General features: G+C 44.4%; 1 long non-coding RNA gene across 1 annotated transcript; it reads right to left on the reverse strand.

Annotated features, from left to right (window-relative positions):
• Positions 1 to 1,293: 1,293 nt before the first annotated feature.
• LOC145342583 (uncharacterized) lies at positions 1,294 to 18,401 on the reverse strand. The gene is made up of 3 exons (XR_013886570.1): positions 18,370 to 18,401; positions 14,136 to 14,259; positions 1,294 to 1,389 (listed from the first exon to the last, which is right to left on the reverse strand). It is a non-coding gene; the product is annotated as an uncharacterized LOC145342583 (long non-coding RNA).
• Between the last annotated feature and the right edge of the window lie 2,927 nt (positions 18,402 to 21,328).

The following is a 21,328-nucleotide window of genomic DNA, read 5'->3' on the forward strand; positions in this document are numbered from 1 at the left end:
GACTGAAGTATGGAAAAATAAGTGTTTGTGTATGTGTGCAGGAGAGAGTGGGTGGTTATATGTATGGGCGCTGGCGCTGGTCAGTGCCGGTGGTGGTGACAGAACACAAAGCAAGTGAACACGACTCATTCAAATTGGGAGCAATGATGAAAAGAAACTGCAGTACTAAGAAGAGTGATAGAGGGTAGCGTGGTCACAGGTACACCTCCTGCCTCCAGAACTCAAACTGCGACACACAAGGCAGGATCTTACCAACATAGCAAGCTGGTAAGATAGGGCGAGAGGCTAAAAATCAGGTTCGCCCGATTTCTCGCCTCTCCTGATCTTGCAGGCCGTGTTCTCCTATCAAATCAGCTTCATACCTGGGAAGGACACAAGGCTGATTTAAATACTAATGGTTAACATGCAATTAACATGCCCGAGACACAATCATTTAGGGTCACATCTTATTCCCTTCGATGATTGATAACCTCACCAGCGAGGATCACTGATGATCCCCCCCAATGGAAAATAGACAAAGGTCTTGCTGGTGGGATTGGAGTCAGTGAAGCCTCTAGGTGGTCAAGGGGAAGACTGGGCAGTCAGCATGTGGCAGTGCCACTCTGACACCTTGACACTGCATGGCTGCACAGTGGCACTGCCTACTGGGCACTGGGCAGTGCCAAGGGGCAGGGTCTGAGCAGGTGGGGCCAGGAGGGCTGATTCAGGTGGAGTCTGATGGGGCCAGAGCCTGATGGGGCAAGGCCAAGGCAGAGGGGAGCTCCAAAGGGGGCGAGAAGGGAGGTGGTCAAAGGCTGGGGGTACGATCAGCAACAGCCATGATTGGGGGACAGGTGGAGGGCAATCGGCTGGGGCTGTTGGTGTGTTGGGGTGTTGATGTCCAGAGGGTGTTATGGGGAGGGGGTGATGTCCTTGGGGGTCAGTGGAGGTGTGACACAGCTTCCAATGTACTTAGTATGCACATGTACATGTATACTGGGAGATCAGGGCGCCTGTGCAATGGTGCCTCTAGAGCTCAGCAGCTGCCTCACAGGCGAGTTGAGATTCCATGTCCCCCTTTACTGGCGAGAGTCACTTCATGGCCTCTGTATTGCACAGAGTGCCATAAATTTCAATGACTAACCTTGCTGGAAAAACCGGCAAGTCGCCCGTTTTACACTTAGAATTTTTTTTGAGAAAATTCCGCCCACACTCTCCACACTTCCAACTGGATCACAACATTTTCCAAACACACTCACCGTATCTGAATTAGGAAACTGGAGTCCTGTGAAACTTTCAGGGTTTACTTTCTTATTGTAAAATATAATATTTTCTGTTTCACCAACTTGTGTTTCCCCTTCACAATCTCCATACAATAATTTATTTTCCAGAATTGAACTGATTGATGCTCTGTAAAAGATTGAGAGTGAAAGAATATTATTGTCATGGAAATAGTCAACAAGAGACAGCAACAGTTAACCTTGCTAAATCAGGACCAATCATTTTACACAGTGTACTGGCCTGAGGCCTGCAATGTACCCAAGCTGCCTCACTGTGTGCTGGTTAGGGAGAGGGCTAAAGTTGTGAATGAGGTTCATTCGGTTCATTGTCTTTAATGGAAACGTGGCAGCTTCCCATGATTCAGCTGCATTTAGTGCTGAGTTGGAACGGGTGCTAAATGTGAGGATGCATGCCTGATTAAAATACATTCTCACACTGGTAGCTCATGGAGCCAGACCCTGATGGGGCAAGGCCTGTTGTGGGCAGGGCCAAGGCAGAGGGGAGCTCCAAAGGGAGTGAGAAGGGAGGTGATCAATGGCCGGGGGTGCGATCAGAGGCACAATCAGCAACAGCCATGATTGGGAGAGAGGTGGAAGGCAATCACTGGGGCTGTCGGTGTATTGGGATGGTGATGTCCAGGAGGTGTTATAGGGAGGGGGCAATGTCCGTGGGGGGCAGTGGGGCTGTGACAGATCATACTGGGAGATCGGGGCACCTGTGCAATGGTGCCCCTAGAGTTCAGCAGCTGCCTCACAGGCTGCTCCTAACATCCTGGGATCTGCCCACTGTTAAAAATCTACAGATTTTTGAATGATTTTAATAATTGATTTTGATCCAGTGACTGAGGATCACAGTTAAAGATAACAACACATTTTCATCACTGCACTGTCTGTATTCCATAACCATTGAAATGGAGACAGACAAGCTGCAAAGCCACATCAAGAACAATGCAGTTGAAACAATACAAATAGACACCATCTCAAATCACATCAGCAAAGTTGGAGATAAATCATTGGACATAATCACTTAGACAATGAGACCCTGACTGAACATGGAATCCCCAGTCTTGATCTAATCACAATACAATCGAAATATATTAGCAATGACTACATTTGAATCACTGATTAGTTAGTGCGTACTTTAAGCACTGCTCTGCCTGCAGAATAGGACAAGTAACTGAAGGATCAATACCCCAAATGGGTTCTCTCTTTCTTTCATCCAGTTTATCCTTTCATCCATGGTATCCCAAGTGTGGCATTACCAGTGTCTTGTACAACTTCAACAAGACGTCCCAAGTCCTGTATTTAATGTTCTGACCAATGAATCCAAGCATGCCGAATGCCTTCGTCACCATTCTGTCAACTTGTGACTCCATGTACCCTTAGATCTCTTTGTTCTGTAACTCTCCCCAGTGCCCTACCATTAACTGAGTAAGTCCTGCCCTGGTTTAATCTACCAAAATGCATTACCTCGCATTTGTCTAAATTAAACTCCATCTGCCATTCGTCAGCCCACTGGCCCAATTGATCAAGATCCCACTGCAATTCGAGATAACCTTTCTCACTATCCACCATGCCACCAATCTTGGTGTCATCTGCCAACTTACTAACCATGCCTCCTATAGTCTCATCCAAATCATTAATACAAATGATAAGTAACTGTGGGACCAGCCCCGATCCCTGAGGCACATCACTAGTCACAGGCCTCCAGTTTGAAAAACAACTCTCTACAATCACCCACTGGCTTCTGTCAAGAAGCCAATTTTGTATCCATTTGGATACCTCGCCCTGGATCCCGTGAGATTTAACTTTATGCAACAATTTACCATGCGGTACCTTGTCAAAGGCCTTGTTAAAGTCTATGTAGACGGCATCGACTGCACTGCCCCCATCTACCTTCTTGGTTACCCCTTCAAAAAACGCCTTTGTGAGAAATGATTTTCCACTCACAAAGCCATGCTGACTGTCCCTAATCAGTCCTTGCATTTCTAAGTTCCCGTAGATCCTGTTTCTCAAAATACCTTCCAACAATTTACCCATCACAGATGTGAGGCTAATTGGCCTGTAGTTCCCAGACTTTTCCCTGCAGCCCTTTCTAAACAAAGGCACAACATTTGCCACTCTCCAACCTCCAGGCAACTCACCTGTGACTTGATAACTCGAATATCTTGGCTAGGGGAGCTACAAATTCCTCCTTTGCCTCCCACAATGTCCTGGAATATACCTCATCAGGTCCCGCAGATTTATCTACCTTGATGCACTACAAGACTTCCAGCACCTCCTTCTCTGTAATATGTACACCCTTCAAGACATCACAATTTATTTCCCCAAGTTCCCTAATATCCATGCTTTTCACAACAGTAAATACTGATGAGAAATATTCATTTACGGATCTCACCCATCTCTTGTGGATCTGCACATAGATTACCTTGTTGATCCTTAACAGGCCCTACTCTTTCCCTTGTTACTCTTTTGTCCTTAATGTATTTGTAGACTCTCTTTGGATTCCCCTCTGCCTTATCTGCCAAAACAACTTTGTGTCCCCTTTTTGCCCTCCTGATTTCTCCCTTAACTCTACTCCTATAGCCCCTATACTCTTCAAGAGATTCACTTGATCCCAGCTGCCAACGCATGTTATGTGCCTCTTTCTTCTTCTTGCCCTCAATATCCCAAGTCATCCAGAGTTCCCGACTTCTGCCAGCCTTGCCCTTCACTCTAAGAGGAATTTGTTTACCCTGAATCCTGGTTAACACATTTTTGAAAGCATGCCACTTACCAGACATCCCTTCTCCCTCCCATAGGCTCCCAATTAACTTTTGAAAGTTCCTGCCTGAAACCATCAGAATTGGTCTTGTCCCAATTTCGAATATTAACTTTTGGGACAGATCTATCATTCTCCATAGCTATCCTCAAACTAATGGAATTATGGCCAATGATCCCAAAGTGATCACTCACTAACACTTCTGTCACCTACCCTTCCTTATTTCCCAAGAGGAGATCAAGTTTTGCCCCCTCTCTAGTCGAGCCATCCACATACTGAATGAGAAATTCCCCCTGAATACACTCATTAACTTTCTCTCCATCCAACCCTCTAATACTACGGCTGCCCCAGTCAATGTTGGGAAAATTAAAATCTCCAACTATTACCAAATTATTTTTCTTTGAGCTATCTGTAATCTCCTTACATATTTGTTCCTCAATTTCCCGCTGACTATTTGGGGGCCTATAGTGCAACCCTATCAAAGTGATTTCCCCCTTCTTATTTCTCAGTTCTACCCATATAGACTCAGTGGGCAAACCCTCGGAAATATCCACTCTCAGAACGGCTGTGATGCTTTCCCTAATCAACAGTGCAAGACCCCCTCCTCTCTTACCCCCTGTTCTAACTTCCCTACGGCATCTGTACCCTGGAACATTAAGCTGTCAGTCCTGTCCCTCCCTTAGCCATGTTTCAGTAACATGGTCTTATACCTGACTGTTGGAGTAGTTCCTCAAATAAGAACATAAGAACATTAAGAACTGGAAGCAGGAGTAAGCCATCTGGCCCCTTGAGCCTGCTCTACCATTCAAAAAGATCATGGCTGATCTTTTTGTGGACTCAGCTCCACTTATCCACCCACTCACCATAACCCTTAATTCCTCTACTGTTCAAAAATTTATCTATTCTTGCTTTAAAAACATTCAACTGCTTCACTGGGCAGGGAATTCCACAAATTCACAACCCTTTGTGTGAAAAAGTTCCTCCTCAGTCCTAAATCTGCTTCCCCTTATTTTGAGGCTATGCCCCCTAGTTCAATCTCACCTGCCAGTGGAAACAACTTCCCTGCTTCTGTTTTATCTATTCCCTTCATTATATTATATGTTTCTACAAGATTGCCCCTCATTCTTCCAAATTCCAATGAGTACAGCCCCAGTTTACTCAACCTCCTCATAAGCCAACTCTCTCGACTTCGGAATCAACCTAGTGAATCTCCTCTGTACCCCCTCCAGTGCCAGTATATCCCTTCTGAAATAAGGAGACCAAAACTGTACACAGTACTCCAGGTATGGTCTCACCAGTACCTTATACAGCTGCAACATAACCTCGCTGTTTTTAAACTCCATCCCTCTAGAAATAAAGGACAACATTCCATTTGCTTTCTTAGTTACCTGCGGCACCTGTAAACCAACTCCTTGTGATTCTTGTGCAAGGACACCCAGGTCCCTTTTACAGCAGCATGCTGCCATTTTTTTACCATTTAAATAATAGTCCATTTTGCTGTCATTTCTACCAAAATGGATGACCTCACATTTACCAACATTGTACTCCATCTGCCAGACCCTCGTTCACTCACTTAGACCATCTATATTCTTTTAAGACTTCCAGAATCCTCTGCACACTTTGCTCTGCAAAGTGACATTTTAGTGCCATCTACGAATTTTGATACACGACACTTGGTCCCCAACTCCAAGTCATCTATATAAGTCATAAACAATTGTGGTCCCAACACTGATCCCTGAAGCACACCATTAGTCACTGATCGCCAACCAGAAAAATATCATTTACCCCAGTTCTTTGCTTTCTGTTAGTTAACCAATCCTCAATCCGTGCTAATATATTACCCGTAACACCGTGCACCTTCATCTTATCCAGCTGTTTTTTGAAGCAGCGCCTTGTCAAATGCCTTCTGGAAATCCAGATACACCACATCCACAGGTTCCCCATTGTACACGCCACATGTAATATTCTCAAAGAATTTGAAGAATAGAATATTGTTGAAATAGATTCCTCCATTCTCAATTGCAAAGTAAAGGGCACTGTAGATGTGTAATGACTTTAACGAGGTCCATGAGGTGGATCTTTTGGAATTTGAGCTCCCTGATTGAGGCAGTTATAACTATCCAGTCTGAGAGCCCTGAAGAGGTATATAACATGTAGTGTCTGGGTTACTGACACTCAGGTTGCATTCTCTGTCCTGTAAAGTACCTGGCTGAGCATTGCTAACACTTGCAAATAAATCTGGATTTGCTGAAGAGACACTGACCTCATGGGAGTAATTCCAGTGACAATGTGATAAAGCATAATTCTGAAGGAACTTGTTCGCAACAGTTGGCATAAGTTAGGGTAAGATATTCTCAGGCTTTGTGCCTTTATTTGGAAGACTAGACTTGGTTGACCCTGATGTTCAGGTCAAGGCCTAATATGTGGAACACATGCGTTACCGTTGTTGGGCAAATGACATTATGACAGTTATGGCAGATGGGTAATTCTCCTGACTGCCTTTGGCACTTCAGTAGTTGCTGTCATTTGGAGTTTAACTTTCCTTAAGGCACTGGATACCAAAACCTTCCAAGAATTGAATGAACTACTTAGAGAATACTATAACCTCAAGCCACCTCTGATTCTGAGACACTATAATTTTTACTCGGCAATCTGTGAGCCAGGGGAATCTGTTACTGGTTTCCTAAGTAGGTTAAGATGACCGGCAAAAGCATATGAATTTGGTTTAATACTTATCGAGATGCTTAGAGGCCATCTGAAATTAGTAACATAACTTTCCAAAAATTCTTACTAGCAGAAGCCCAACTGGACTTCAAACAATCGCTACAACTGGCCTCATCATTGGAGGATGCTGCAAGTGGGGCATATGAGTTGCAAGGTAACCCAAGGGAAGTGAACAACCACGCCAGTGCGATTGAGCTTAGTCCAGCATTTGAGTGTAGGCGTTTACATAGCCTCACTCAGGAAGTATCTAGATACGTGTAACTCCAGGTCTGCCCACAGCACAACTCCAAAGCAAAGCCAAACTTTGAATAAGCAGTTACAAGTCCCTTCAGAATCCTGCCAAATAGTAATTCTAATTGTTGCAGGTATGGGGCATTGAAACAAAAAAGGAGACAAACGATACCTAGATTTAGGAAAACAACCCATCGACTGGTATCCAGGAGAGTTTGCACCTTGGAATGCCCACCTACACCTGATTTTTAACAATTAAATTGCATAGCAATGTCCAAATCAGAACCAATCAAGATAATTGGTTAAATGGGCATCCGGTACTAATGGACATGGATATGGATGCAGCCATAGCAGTGGTTGGAGAATCAGTGTTCCATAAAATTCGCTCTGGATTCCAACCATTATCTTTAACCGAAACCTCAGCAAGATTGAGAACCTATACAGTGGAGCCTTTGCAAATTCTGGGTACAACACCTTGTCCCCGTCTCCTATGAAAGGCAACTGGTTCAGTTACCAATGATTGTCGTGGAGGACTCGGGCCCAAAACTAACAGGGCAAAATTGGTTGCGAGAGATCCACGTAAATTGGCTCAACATTTGTCAGCTAGAGAGTGCCTGACTTAATGAAGTCTTGCCTAAATACCCTGAAGATTTCCAGCAAGGCCTTGGGACTATCAAGTGAGGAAGTTCTTAGTCTATTTCCTAAGGCAGGTGTACACTTAAGAAGGGAGAAACGTGTAATCCATGTTCCCCAAGTGACCTATCTGAGTTATAGAGTAAACAAGTCTGGAATGGGGTTCCCATCAATCCTTGGCTTTCAGTAAAGTAAAGCAATAGCTTTCCTCGTTGAACATTCTGGCACATTACAATCCTAGAAGAGAACGACTACTGATCTGTGATGCATCCCCAAGTGGAATCAAGGTGGTATTGGCACATGAATGGCCAAACAGAAGTGAATACCCAATTGTATATGCTCCCAGGACCTTGGCTATTATGGAACGCAAATACACCCACATTGAAAAAGAAGGGTTAACAGTGATATTCGTGGTTAAGAAATTCCACCAGTGCCTCTTTGGATGAAAATTCCTTGTTATCACAGACAACAAGCCACTACCAGGGCTGCTTAAGGAGGACAACATGGTGCCTCTCATAGCATCGGCCCAAATCCAGCATAGAGTCGCAGGCCATGCAGGAGCGATCCATATGGGAGCCTCGGAATAACGTTTCCGGTCATGGCAACTTCAGGGTCTGAAATGCACACGGTGGACTTGGCCACATTGACTCCCTTACCACCCAATAAAGAGAGTGAATACTTGCCACAATGCTTGAGACAAAGAGATGAGCTCAAGTTCACTACACTCAACCTGCTTCAGACGCTGAGCTGGAGGAACCTGACACGGTGTTTAAATGCCACAAGAGGTTCACAAGACAAACAATTCATCGCGGTTCCTTGGATCTAGAGGGGGAGTGATGCACTGACTTTAGCGAGGTCCATGACGTGGACCTGTTAGAATATGAGCTCCCTGATTGAGGCAGTTATAACTGTCCAATCTGGGAGCCGGCAGAGTTATATAAGATGGAGCCTCTGGGATACCGGCACTCAGGGTGTATACTCTGTACTGTGAAGTACCTGCCTGAGCATTTCTAACACTTGTAAATTAATCTGGATTTGCTGAAGGGACACCAGCCTCATGGGAGTTCTTTCAAGAAGTATTGGAGCAGATTGGCACAGCCCAAAGCAAAAACTGGCAATGCCCAAGCAGCACCATGGCACTATCCACCAGGCATCGAGCAGTGCCAAGTGGGGAGGTGCAGAGGGGGGAGGCGATCATGGCTAAGGGACCCGCTGCCATTCTGCAATTGCAGCATTGGGAGATGAAGGGAAGAGGCTACCGAAGCTGGCCATGCAAGGGGAGGAGGGGGTGCTCGAAGCTATGGGGGGGTGGGAGATCGGGGTAGACTGGCGTGGGTGGGGGAACATCGGGCCGGGGGGTGGTGGTCATGACTGTTGTTGGTGGGGGTTGGGGAGATCAGTTGGGGAGAGATCGGGGGGGTGGAGGAATATCGGCGCTGGCCCGGGGAGATCCGTTAGGCCAGCAATTGGGTGTAGGGGAGGTGGGAGGCCCTTGATCAGGCTAGCCAGTGATCAGGAAGCTGGCAATGGAGGGACCATGGTGCATGCACCAATCTCCGCACTGACAGATCGGCGAGTGTGCAGTGGCCTGTTGAGTGCTACGATGACGGCCTCTCGGGCAGGAATAGGCTCTGCCCATAGATTTTCAGAGTGAATCATGCTAGCACACTCTGCGATGCACAGGTCCATTCTGGAAATCATACTAAAAAAAACCTGCAGGATTTACTCCCATTTTCCTGAAGGTTGGAACATAGAATTTTTTGGGGAAAATCCCAGGTCACGTCAATGTCAGTGCTGAGATCGGTGTACGTGTAATAGTCCCACACTGCTGGCTTCCCAATCACTGGCCAGCCTCGATCTTCCTCTGCTCTCATCCGCAGTCCCAATTGCTGGTCATCCTCCGTCTGTCACCCAGCTGGACTCTCTGCCCCCTTAGCATTGCTGATGCTTGATGGGCAATGCCAAGGTGCCTCCTGGATATTGTCACTTTGCCCCCGGGCAGTGCCAGGGGGCCAGGATAGCCAAGGAGAGGGAAACCCTCTCACCCCTGACCTCCTGGAGGGCCTCGATGGCCCCCTTCATTCCAGTGGGGTCAGGCCACCAGCTCCCCGTCAGTAGGGAACTATTGTAAACCCCACTGGAGTGGCACACTTCTGGCAGGGACAGACAGAATGAAATCCCACAACACCAGCTTAAAGTCCAACAAGTTTATTTGTAGCAAATGCCGCAAGCTTTCGGAGAACTTCCAGCCACCTGACAAAGGGACAGCCTGTTCCGAAAGCTTGCGGCATTTGCTACAAATAAACTTGTTGGACTTAAAGCTGGTGTTGTTGGATTTCTTTCTGTTTTACCCCAGTCCAACGCCGGCATCTCCACATCAGGGACAGAGAGGAAAGTGGGCTCAGAGATTTGGGCTAATTCGCTATAAATGATATTATAATGAGCATTTAAGTAAATTGTAGAGCTCCATTCCAGAAATCAGTGCAGAGCTAGTGGCGCTAGAAATCTGGGAAGCCCGCTAAATGGCTTCCGCTTGAATCTCCCAGGCTGGGAGAATCGCTCCCCCCCACTTTCTTTCTTTCAGACAGAAAGCAGAGGGTTGGGATAAATGGGTCCTTCTCTGGCTGGTAAAATGTAACTAGCACAGTGCTGTAGGAGTCAGTCCTTGGACCTCAACTGTTTACAATCTTCATAAATGATCAACAGGCAGGGATAGAGTGTAACATAGCAAAATTTGCAGATGATATTAAAGTGGTTGGGAAAGCAGGCAGTGATGAGGAGATAAAGATTTTACAGATGGCTATAGATAGGCTAGGAGAATAGGCCAACATTTGGCAGATGGAGTTTAATGTGGATAAGTGTGAGGTTATCAATTTTGGCAGAATAAATAAAGGCAAACTATCAAAATGGAAGGCAGATTCAAAATGTGTGTGGGCAGAGGGACCTGGGTGTCTTTGTTCGTGAATTGCAGAAAGTGGGTATGCAGGTACAGAGTGTAATAAAAAAGACAAATGGAATGTTGGCATTTATTGCAAAGGACTGGAGAAGAAAAGTAGAGAAGTGTTGTTGCAATTGTATAGATGTTGGTGAAACCACATCTGGGGTATTGTGTCCATTTTTGTCTCCGTATTTGAGGAAGGATGTGGTGGCATTGGAGGCAGTTCAGAGGAGGCTCATCATATTGATACCGGGGTGAAAGGGTTGAAGTAGGAGGAGAAATTAAATAGTTTGGGCGAATATTCACTGAAGTTTAGAAGGATGAGAGGAGCTCTGATCGAGGTACGTAAAATTCTAAAAGGATTGCTGGAATAAATGTAGACTAAATGTATCCTGTTATGTGGCAATCTAGAACATGGGGTCACAGGTAAAGATTGTGAGGCAGTAGATTTAAAACTGAGATGAGGTGGAACTACTTCTCGCAGAGGGTGATGAACTTGTGGAACTTGCTGCCCCATAGCACAGTGGCAAATGCTTTCAAGAAGGAGATAGATATATTTCTAATAAAAAACAGGTTAAAGGGATATGGAGAACAGGTAAGGAGATGGATTTGAGACCAGGGAGAGATCAGTCATGATCTGATTGAATAGCGGAGCAGGCTCAAAGGGCTAAATTTGTCTGCTTCTGCTCCTAATCCCTATGTTCCTATGTTTAAACATTATTGATCTCTCCAGTGATAAAAAATTACTTCCCTTATGCAGTTTTTAATATTATCCTTGTATGCCTGAGTTGCTTTCTATATTTTTTTCCAATCTGCTGGATTTTCATTGATGTTGCTTTGCTATTGTTCAAGTCTATAGCTTTAGTTTCACTTTTATTTCAATTGATTTGTTGTCTGTGACCTTTTTGAATGTACAGGTGAAAACTTTCCTGATTTTATTTATATATTGGCCTTGTGTTGTACTAGATAAATCATTGAATAGCTACAATGTTTTTTATGTGGGTTATCTATTGACAGGTCAACACTGTTTAACATTTTCAAATTACAAGTAATTCCCTAAAAGCCAATCTTAGTTATGTTTAAATGTTGGTTTGTATGAATGCAGAAATATCCTCCTCCTCAACTTGCATGGTATCATTTCATAATGTTACTATTCTATTCTGTTCCATTATTTGTTCTGGGGGATACTGTTGACCAGAAACTGAACTGGACCATATCAAGACTGTGACTACAACAGCAGGTAACAGACTAGGAATTCTGCAGAGAGTTACTCAACTCTTAACTTTCCAAAACGTGTTCACAATCAACTAAACACAAGTCAGGAATGTGATGGAATACTCTCCACTTACCTGGATGAGCACAGCTCCATTAACACTCAAGATGCTCGACACCATTCAGGTCAAAGCTGCCTGATTGATTGACACCCCATATGTGTCCCATCTGTGAGATGCACAGCAGCAACTCATCAAGGCACCTTTAACTTTCCAAACCAATGTCTCTATCACCTAGAAGAACAAGGGTAGCAGATGCATGGGAACACTTGCAGAGAGGAACTACCTGCAAGTTCCCCTCAAAGTCCTCACCATCCTGACATGGAACTATGTCACCATTCCTTTATGGTCACTGGATCAAAATCCTGAAACTCCCTTCCTAACAGCACTCTGGATGTACATACACCACCTGGACTGCAGCAGTTCAAAATGCAGCTTATCAACTTCTTGTCAAGTACAATCGAACAGTGTTGCCTTGAATACTAGCTTCCCGACAAGTTTGATGCGCAGCTGTTCTTCTTCAATAAGCTTGAAGAAATCATAATCATAGAAAACATGCAGCCCAGAAAGAGGCCGTTTGGTAACATTGTGTAATGTGTAACACAGTTGAATTATTCTGCAAGCCCAATCAAGCCTCTAAGTGAGAGACCTACAGATTAAACATTGGAAGTACTGGCCACGATTCTGCCAAAAGTGCTGAATTAGCAGGAAAACTGTTCTAGATCCTGACTGTTTTGTCAGTTCAGCTTCTCACCCGAATCTCTGCACTCTGTGCACTGCAGAGGTCCCAGTCGTGAATCTCATTAAAAACCCAGGAGGGGAGCAGGGCCTATTCTCCCCAGAGTCTGACAGTTCTGGAACTCTGTGCATACGCTGTGGTCCAGATCAGTCAGACTCCCTGTTTTGTAGCCAGCTCGATCACTGGCGAATCCGGGACCCCCACAGTGCTACCCCTCCAGCTAGCAACCCCCCCCACCCCCCCATAGCCCGATCACAGCCCCCACAATAATTCCCAGGCTTGCCCTGACCACCACCCTCCCCCCGCACCCCCCCTCCCGTCCTGGAGTGCCCTGAAGCATAACCCACCCCATCTCAGCGAAGGTAATCCCCCTCCCCCAACAGGGTCAGACCCTCCCCCCAGAGACACAACACTTCCCAGCAGGTGACCCCCACCCCCCGCCCACCCCACCCCAATCATTGCCCTCCCTCCATCCCATACCAATCCCGTCTGCAGAGTGGCAGCAGGATTCATCACCCCCACTGATCACCCCTAAGCCCTGCCCACAATATATACCCCACTCTCGGCACTGCCCAGTACCTGATGAGTTCCCTGGACATGGGAATTTTGCCCCGTGCGCATTGCAGGGGGCACAGGCTGACACTGCCAGGATGCCCATGCCCAGGGGGCACCACCCTTCCACTCCCTGATCCCCCTGGGGGCCCCTGATTGACCCCCCTTCATTCCAACGGGGTCTCCTGCTAGTTCAAAGGACACGGGGAGCTTGTGTAAATCCTACCGGAATGAAGTACTCCTGGCGGGATGGGAGATTCAATCGGAACCTGAAAGTTCCCGATAATGAACTGCCAAACACATTTAAAATACATTCAAAAATGATTCAAATTACTTACCTGTCTTCCCGCCGGTTTCCAGCATGGACTAACCAGTGACCGTTTCCCGGCTCTGGGAGACGCGCACGCGTTCCCGGCACATCCGCAAATCCCGGTACAAGCTGGCGATGCGCATCTCCCACATCGACCCATCAGAAAAGTTGCGGGTCGCGATGGGAGAATCACTGCCATTGATTCAATAAGCCAAAGGCTTGCTCTGTGATAATTCTATTTCAGGAATATATGTCATTTTCAGCATTGTCCTGTAGTGTGTTGGGCTCTGGCCACGCTATTAAACACAACTGGAGTATGTGTAAAATTCAGTAACCACTCCATGAATACAATACAGAAACTTGCTAGTTTAACATTTTATAACTAGATTTTTACATTTTATATCAATTTGAACTAAATTAACTGATGATAAAATAAGAAATACAACCGCTAATTTGTTGTGATTTGGACTTTCCACCTGTTTGTCACTAGGAAAGGTGGAAAAGTATTTTCATGTATACAATTAGAGGGAGAGTAGATATCTCCTTAACACTGGGAGTCTCGCACAGCAGCAGGCTGGGAATGAGAGGTAGGTGAGGAAAATATCAGGCAATATTTAATATATAAACAATTTTAAGAAGATGTGTTACTTCAAACACACATCAAACATTGTTTGTGTTTTGAGACTGACACTATATTCTAGAAGAATGGTTACCTACATATCAGGAATTTGATTGTGACATTTCTGCATGAACATATTCGCTGTTTTAATTGCATCCAAACATTGTTCACTGTCATTTTCTCTCCATTGTTCAAACAAATAATTACAACTCTTGTTTGGATCTAAATGGAGAAAGAGAGGATGAAATGAAGAAGTCAATACAAGTGCACTTGAGTCCTTTGAAATTCTTCCTGGAAAGAACTCACAACCTGGCTGCCGCGTCAATCAGGTCTTCACATGGCTGTTATATTTTTCTAGGCTCTGTAATAAATTGGTTAACGTGTTTGTGAGAAATTCCCTGTTTTGTACTGAATGAATCAGTGATGATTTATTCAGATAGTGAAAAGAGGAGGTTCAATCAGACCCATTAATCAGCTTGTTACAAATAATGTCGAGAATAATTATCCCATCATGCCACTATTCTTGTGTAATGATACAAATTTATTAAACATTCTAATACATTTCAATAATCATTTACTGGGGGTGTTGGAAATCCATGTCCTGATCATTTGTGCTACTTACAGTAAGATTTATAGGGTCATACTCATACAATGGAGCATAATCAAATGCATTCACTGTAACCTCTCCAGTTTGGAATGCTTACAGCCAAGACATTTCTAGATTATAGAATGATGTTAGAATACCTAATCACAAATGTGTGAACTGGAAAACACTGCAGATATGAATATTAAGCTGAAACTTGAAACAAGCTGTAATAATAATTGTTTCATTTATCTCAATACAGTATCTCCCATGTTTCCATCCCCAGAATACTCGACTAAAATGATGCTGTGGGTTGGTTGGATTTTCTCAAAATATTTGGGCAATATTCACTGACATCCCACGGCATGTTTCTCAGTTCACCAGTGGCAGAATCTTCTGGTCCCACCACTGTCAAAGGGATTTCCCATTGAATCCATCTCACGGCACCAGGAAACCCTCGACAGGGGTGTGTTGTCACCGGGCCCAGAAAATCCCATCGGCTTCAATAGTCAGAAGGTCTTGCCCCTTGTGTTTTCGAACAGGCGATTTCCAGACTGGAGAAGCTGCCGTTTATTACAGGTTTTGTGCCCTTATTTACATATTGAAGATACTTTGGTATCTTGTGACACTGTGTACTTTTATAATATATAAAAGATATGGAGATTAGGTGGTTTATAGCCATGTTAAAAGTATGGGGTTACAGAGATAGGGCAGGGGAAAGGGCCTGGGTAAGATACTCTGTCAGAGTTAAAGTTCTATTTATTAGTCACAAGTAAGGCTTACATTAAGACTACAAAGAAGTTACTGTGAAATTCCCCGAGCCATTACATTCCGGCACCTGTTTGGGTTAATGCACCTAACCAGCACATCTTTCAGACTCTGGGAGGAAACCGGAGCGCACAGAGGAAACCCATGGAGACACGGGGAGAACATGCAAACTCCATACAGATAGTGACTCAAGCTGGGATTCAAACCCAGGTCCCTGGCACTGTGAGGTAGCCGTGCTAACCACTGTGGCACCATGCCGTCCTTTCAGAGAATCGGTGCAGACTGGATGAGCTGAATGACTTTTTCTGCACAAGGGATTCTATGAAAACTATTTCTTAATTTTAAACTGGATCTTTTGGCTGGTGGTTGACCCTGTATTTGTGGGTTCATGTCTATTTATGTTGTATGAATGTGTACAACAAACTAACCTTTTGAATTCATCATTCCTGGGGTCTGCTGTGGGGTTATTAGTCGGAATTGGATCACATTAAAACTGAGGAGTCGGGAAATATACCATTGTGTATTAAAAAGAAAACATATCAAAATACTTTTCTGTTTATAGACAGGGTGAAGATAGGAGCAATGAATGCTTTTGGAATTGAACCTCACTTCTGTTCGGAATACTCTCATTCTCTCTTCATCTATTGATGTATCTTTATTTACATTCAATAAATATGGATTCAATTTTTTGAGCTGTGTTTCTTAGGGTGTTGTTGTGTGAGTGAAACTAATTATGGTACAACTCCAAAGATTTTACTAAACCATTGACTATAATTGATTAAAAAGATTGGCAGTGATCTAGAGTAACACACGGCAGTGGAATCTAGCCGTGTACTTTGTGAGTTTATATGTGAGACCATGACTAACCTCTACATCTGTTAAAGTCAGCCACGTCTTTCCAATGAAGCAGCATCATCAGTAACAGCAAAGAGAATTATAGCTTTGTTATAGAACAGAATAATTTCAATACACGACTGGTAACATTGGCCATATTCGACAGTTCACTAATCATTGCCTCATTGTAGCAGTGACAGATTAATTAATTAGGGGCATGGTGACATCCACCACCTTCACATTGAATCAGAGAGAATGTTTTATTCTGTCTCTCAGCCTGTAAGGATCATTGATTACCATTGATTATCACTGATTACTTCTACATTGGCATTGAGGGCTCCAACTGTATCCATTTGATTTAATAATATGATTCTGTTCCAATAACAAAGTGGGGTTTGTGGTCATGGGCAGTATAATGTTAATTATTCTCTTAATTGTTTGACCTTTCTATGGGAAAGGCAAAATGAAAAGATGGCTTATTGATGGTAACATGTAGCCTTGACGTAAATAATCAATGAGGAAATCTGGTACTACACTCCCAACTTGTTATGTTGAGGTTCGCACCAAAGTTGGCACTCTGAGCGAGTAAGCTGAATTTGAATTCCCAAACAGCCAAAGCAGGGCTTAAACTCCTCTTAATCTAAGGGGTGAATCAAGGGTGATGTGACACAGGCAAGAAGGTGGAGTTGAGACCAAGCTCAGATCACACATGGGATGGAATTTTCCCAAATATTGGTAAAGGCTGACAGGCAGGAAAACAGCATTAAAGCCAACACCAATGGTGGCTGTCACTGCAATGTTGTTGGGAACATTAAAAAAAAGACATGTGACGGGTCCCATGACGTAACACTAGCTGATTGAGCTCAGCCCGCAAGTAACTTAGATCTTTAAATATTGGGGCACCATTTTTAAAGGTCAGCTCAGTTCATGTGGAACCATCCAGCCCCACATGCAGCTCCCCCCTCTCCCCTCCCCACCAGCACTGCACAGACAATGCCACAGGGGGCAATGCCAAACGCTGCACTCATCTGAGCTCCTCTGGGAGATCTGCCCACCAAATGCACACCCTGGTAAACCTGTCGGATTTCACATCTGATGTGAGTAGACTTTCTTATGGGGAGGCCAGGGGAAACAGTTCAGGCATAGAGGACTGATAATGAGATTCCAATGTATTAGAATGATATTCTCAGTGTTGAAAGTCAGCATTCACATTCTATCACTGGCGGGGGCTGGGGTCAATCGCATCACACTTTAATGTGGATGTGGAACATGATTAGGATATCTGGTGACATTTTCCACTCTTGGTACTGATCCTGCCTGATAAAAGCGAAAGCTGAAAACCCTCTCCCAAGTATCTTATTGAATTGCGAGTAGCCCCGAGGGGCCAAAATGGGCTACTCCTGTTCCTATTTCTTATGCTCTTATTTTAGTTCTCTACAATGGGGGGGAGAGATTAGGGAAGTGATTAAGAATTACAAAATGTGACTGCCAACACAGCCACTTGATTGGCCAGCAGCTCTTGGAAGTGGGCCTTCCTCACAGATAGGGGCAAAATGTCCACCCAATCAATTAATGGGCAGACAGCTGTTAAGATGCTGCAGGGAGGGGTGGGAAAGAGACTCACCTTAATTTTTACACCGTGGACACTGTGGGGGGCAGGAACTGCACCCAGCATAAAATTTAGCCCATAATTTGAATCCCAAGTCTGCTCCAGAATGACTGGTAATTAAGAGGGAAGTTCAACCCAATTCAAATCAAACTAATTAACAGTGAACTGTGTGAATGAAACACTCTGCAATTTAGCTGCTACTCCCCAGCTTTCTATTGTAATCTTCACCCCAAATTGACTTTATTAAGGCTGTTTTTAATTTCAATGCTGCCGAAGAGGGATTTTTGATAAAGGTTTCTTCAATGGATAAGTAAATGAACTGAGCCAAAATCTCTGATGTAGCTGTCTCACACTGGTGTAAATGCAGCACAGTTCAACATGTGATAATGAAGGAGCTGTCTGGAAATAGTTACATTGCCTTAGATATCTTGGCTATAGTTTAATTGCTGAAACCAATTTTCTATTTAAACCTCTTTTATTTTAGATATGCATTTTTGCAGAACTGAACGACAGATTTTACAAGAAAACATTTATTTACCTGTTGAAGAGGACACGCTGGTTGTTGATTCCTAAAGTAGAAATTTACAACATCAGATCATGTTTCAATGAAATAACTGTTTTTAAAAACTGGAGGTGAAATATGTTAACTCTCTCTTACCAGGGACGTTTCACATGGGCTGCCTGTCGCTGGTGGAGTGACATTGACATTATTGGGATGATTACTCTGTGTTGTAATTTTAAATGGACCAGAATATCCAGATCTAAACTCCTGAATAAAAATGATAAAAATATTACAGCAAATGTTCCGAATGAAAGTGTCATGCAGCATATAAGTAAATAATTTAAATTGTTTAATTTCTTATCCTTTCACCAATTGGTATAGAATTACTGAGTGGGTAAATGTCCAGGATGAGTCTTTCTTAAACTCACATAAATTAACACTTCAGTTATTAAAATAGGTGTGTGTGTTTGGAAGATGCTCTGCAAGAGATGTTGGGATGAATCATAGAAACATAGAAAATAGGAGTAGGAGTCGGCATTTGGCACTAGAGCCTGCTCTGCCATTCAACATAATCATGGCTGATCCTCTATAGTGGGTCGGATCTCGATCAAAGACCGGACAGAGTACAGGAATGAGATGAGAATCTTGTGAACTGGTGCGGCAACAATAATCTCTCCCTCAATGTCAACAAAACAAAGGAGATTATCATTGACTTCAGGAAGCATAAAGAAAAACATGCCCCTGTCTACATCAATGGGGATGAAGTCGAAAGGGATGAGAGCTTCAAGTTTTTAGATGTCCAAATCATCAACAATCTGTCCTGGTCCCTCCATGCTGACACTATAGTTAAGATAGCCCACCAACGCCTCTACTTTCTCAGAAGACTAAGGAAATTCGGCATGTCAGCTATGACGATCAGCAACTTTTACAGATGCACTACAGAAAGCATTTTTTCTGGTCCTATCACAGATTGGTATGGCTCCTGCTTTGCCCAAATTGGCAAGGAACTACAAAAGGTTATGAGTACAGCCCAATCCATCACACAACTAGCCTCCTATCCATTGGCTCCGTCTACATTTCCCGTTGCCTCAGCAAAGCAGCTAGCATAATTAAGGACCCCACGCACCCCGGATATTCTCTCTTCCACGTTCTTCCTTTGGGAAAAAGATACAAAAGTCTGAGTCACGTACCAACCAACTCAAGAACTGCTTCTTCCCTGCTGCTGTCAGACTTTTGAATGGACTTACATTGCATTAAGTTGATCCTTCTCTATACCTCAGCTATGACTGTAACATTACATTCTGCACTCGCTCATTTCTTTCTCTACGAACGGTAGGTTTTGTTTATATAGCACGCAAGAAACAATACTTTTCACTGTATGTTAATACATGTGACAATACTAAATCAAATTAAATCAAAATCAACTCCATACTCTAGCACCCTCCAATACCCCTAGACATCATCAGTTGTCAAGGCTGCTCCCACCGCAACTGCAGGGTCTCATTCACCAGACATGCAGCTACAGCTCCTGTGATGTCACTGCCAGAGGTAGTTTCTGCATCAAAGAACAGGACCATCTGAGCAACATAAAGATATTTTAACAGGTGCAGCATCAATAAAATGTGTTTTTGTTCACCGTGATTGGGAATTGCAGTTTTCACAGAACATTGAACTGGTGAGAAAAGTGGCCAAGCTTTTGTAGGAGTAGGAAAGCAAACAAAGCAGCAGGGGAGGGGGCAACAGGTAAGGTGGCGAATGGGAGCAGTGAGAGTGTTGGCGAGCAGGGTGATGAGTGGGACAGTGATGGGAGTGGCAAGACGAGTGATGATGCAAGTAGCAGTGGCAAGTGGATTGGGTTGGCTAGGGGATTGGGGTGCGGGGGGTTGCGGGGGGGATTGGGGTGCGGGCGGATAGCGGTGAGCAAGGCGGTGAGGAAGTGGCCTAGGGATGGTGACTTGGACAGTGAATGTTGTGGTGAGGGAGGTGGCAAGTGTTCAATGGGTGCACGCTGATGACATCACTGTCACTCATCCCCTGTTCCAATGTGGTTGTAGGAGATACTGGCACAATTCACCCAGTTCACTCGAAGTGCTCCCGTCAGCAGGAAAACTGGTGTGTTTCCCGCTGGTGTTAGTGGTGTTGGTCAGGTGACATTTACTCATGTTCAGCATTTAAATTTCAGCGTCCTGGTAATCATGCCAGCCAGCCCGCCTTTACAGAGATTGGGGCACCCTTTAAAAATATGCAATCAAAAGCTGAATGTTTAAAAACATTGCAGTTAGGTTGGATATTTTACGAGGTTTAACTTCCTCTTTTCTAACTACAATAGTTACAAAGCACTCAAGATGCATTCAAACCTGAAGGGAAAAAGACACTCTTTGCTAGTGGGTAAGTAATCCAGACCTGTCAATCAAACCACTCCAAAAGATGCAGACATCAGATATTAACCTTCCAATATAAAAAGGGTACCTGCAGTGAAACTAGCCATCAAAACATTGGAAAGCGGTTTCACAGCAGCTGTGGGTTATGTGAGAAAGCAAGGGAAATCCTGACAGGTCATTTATATAAGAGCACATTAAAGAGGGCTTTGTACTCCTGGGCTAATCCCTATTGTGGAATGGAATGCTGCTGTGATTTTCCAGGTATCCAAGGGGGAAGAGTGCTGAGGTCAAGCCCTTTCCCCCAGACTGAGCCCACCAAATGTCCAGGTCCTTTTGGGGACCTCCCCACACAGCCTGGCAGCAGCAAAGGGACACAGCACTTACCTCCCTATGCCTCCTTCAGAGTACAAGACTATCAGGACAGGGTATCACTGCTGGGAACAGCGCAAAGTTGGCACCAGGGGTCCTGAGAAGGATCCTGAGGGGGGGCCTTTGTCTGCAGAGGGACACATGTGCACACCACTTACATCCTTGTCCTCCCACTTCTGAGTACAGGGCACTAAGTCCATGTTTGTCAGGACCTGCACCAAAGGCCACTCAGTGGGCTCCTGCTG

This window comes from Carcharhinus amblyrhynchos, chromosome 4, assembly GCF_965287045.1.
Source record: "Carcharhinus amblyrhynchos chromosome 4, sCarAmb.v2.hapA, whole genome shotgun sequence".
In the NCBI taxonomy this organism is placed as follows: domain Eukaryota; kingdom Metazoa; phylum Chordata; class Chondrichthyes; order Carcharhiniformes; family Carcharhinidae; genus Carcharhinus; species Carcharhinus amblyrhynchos.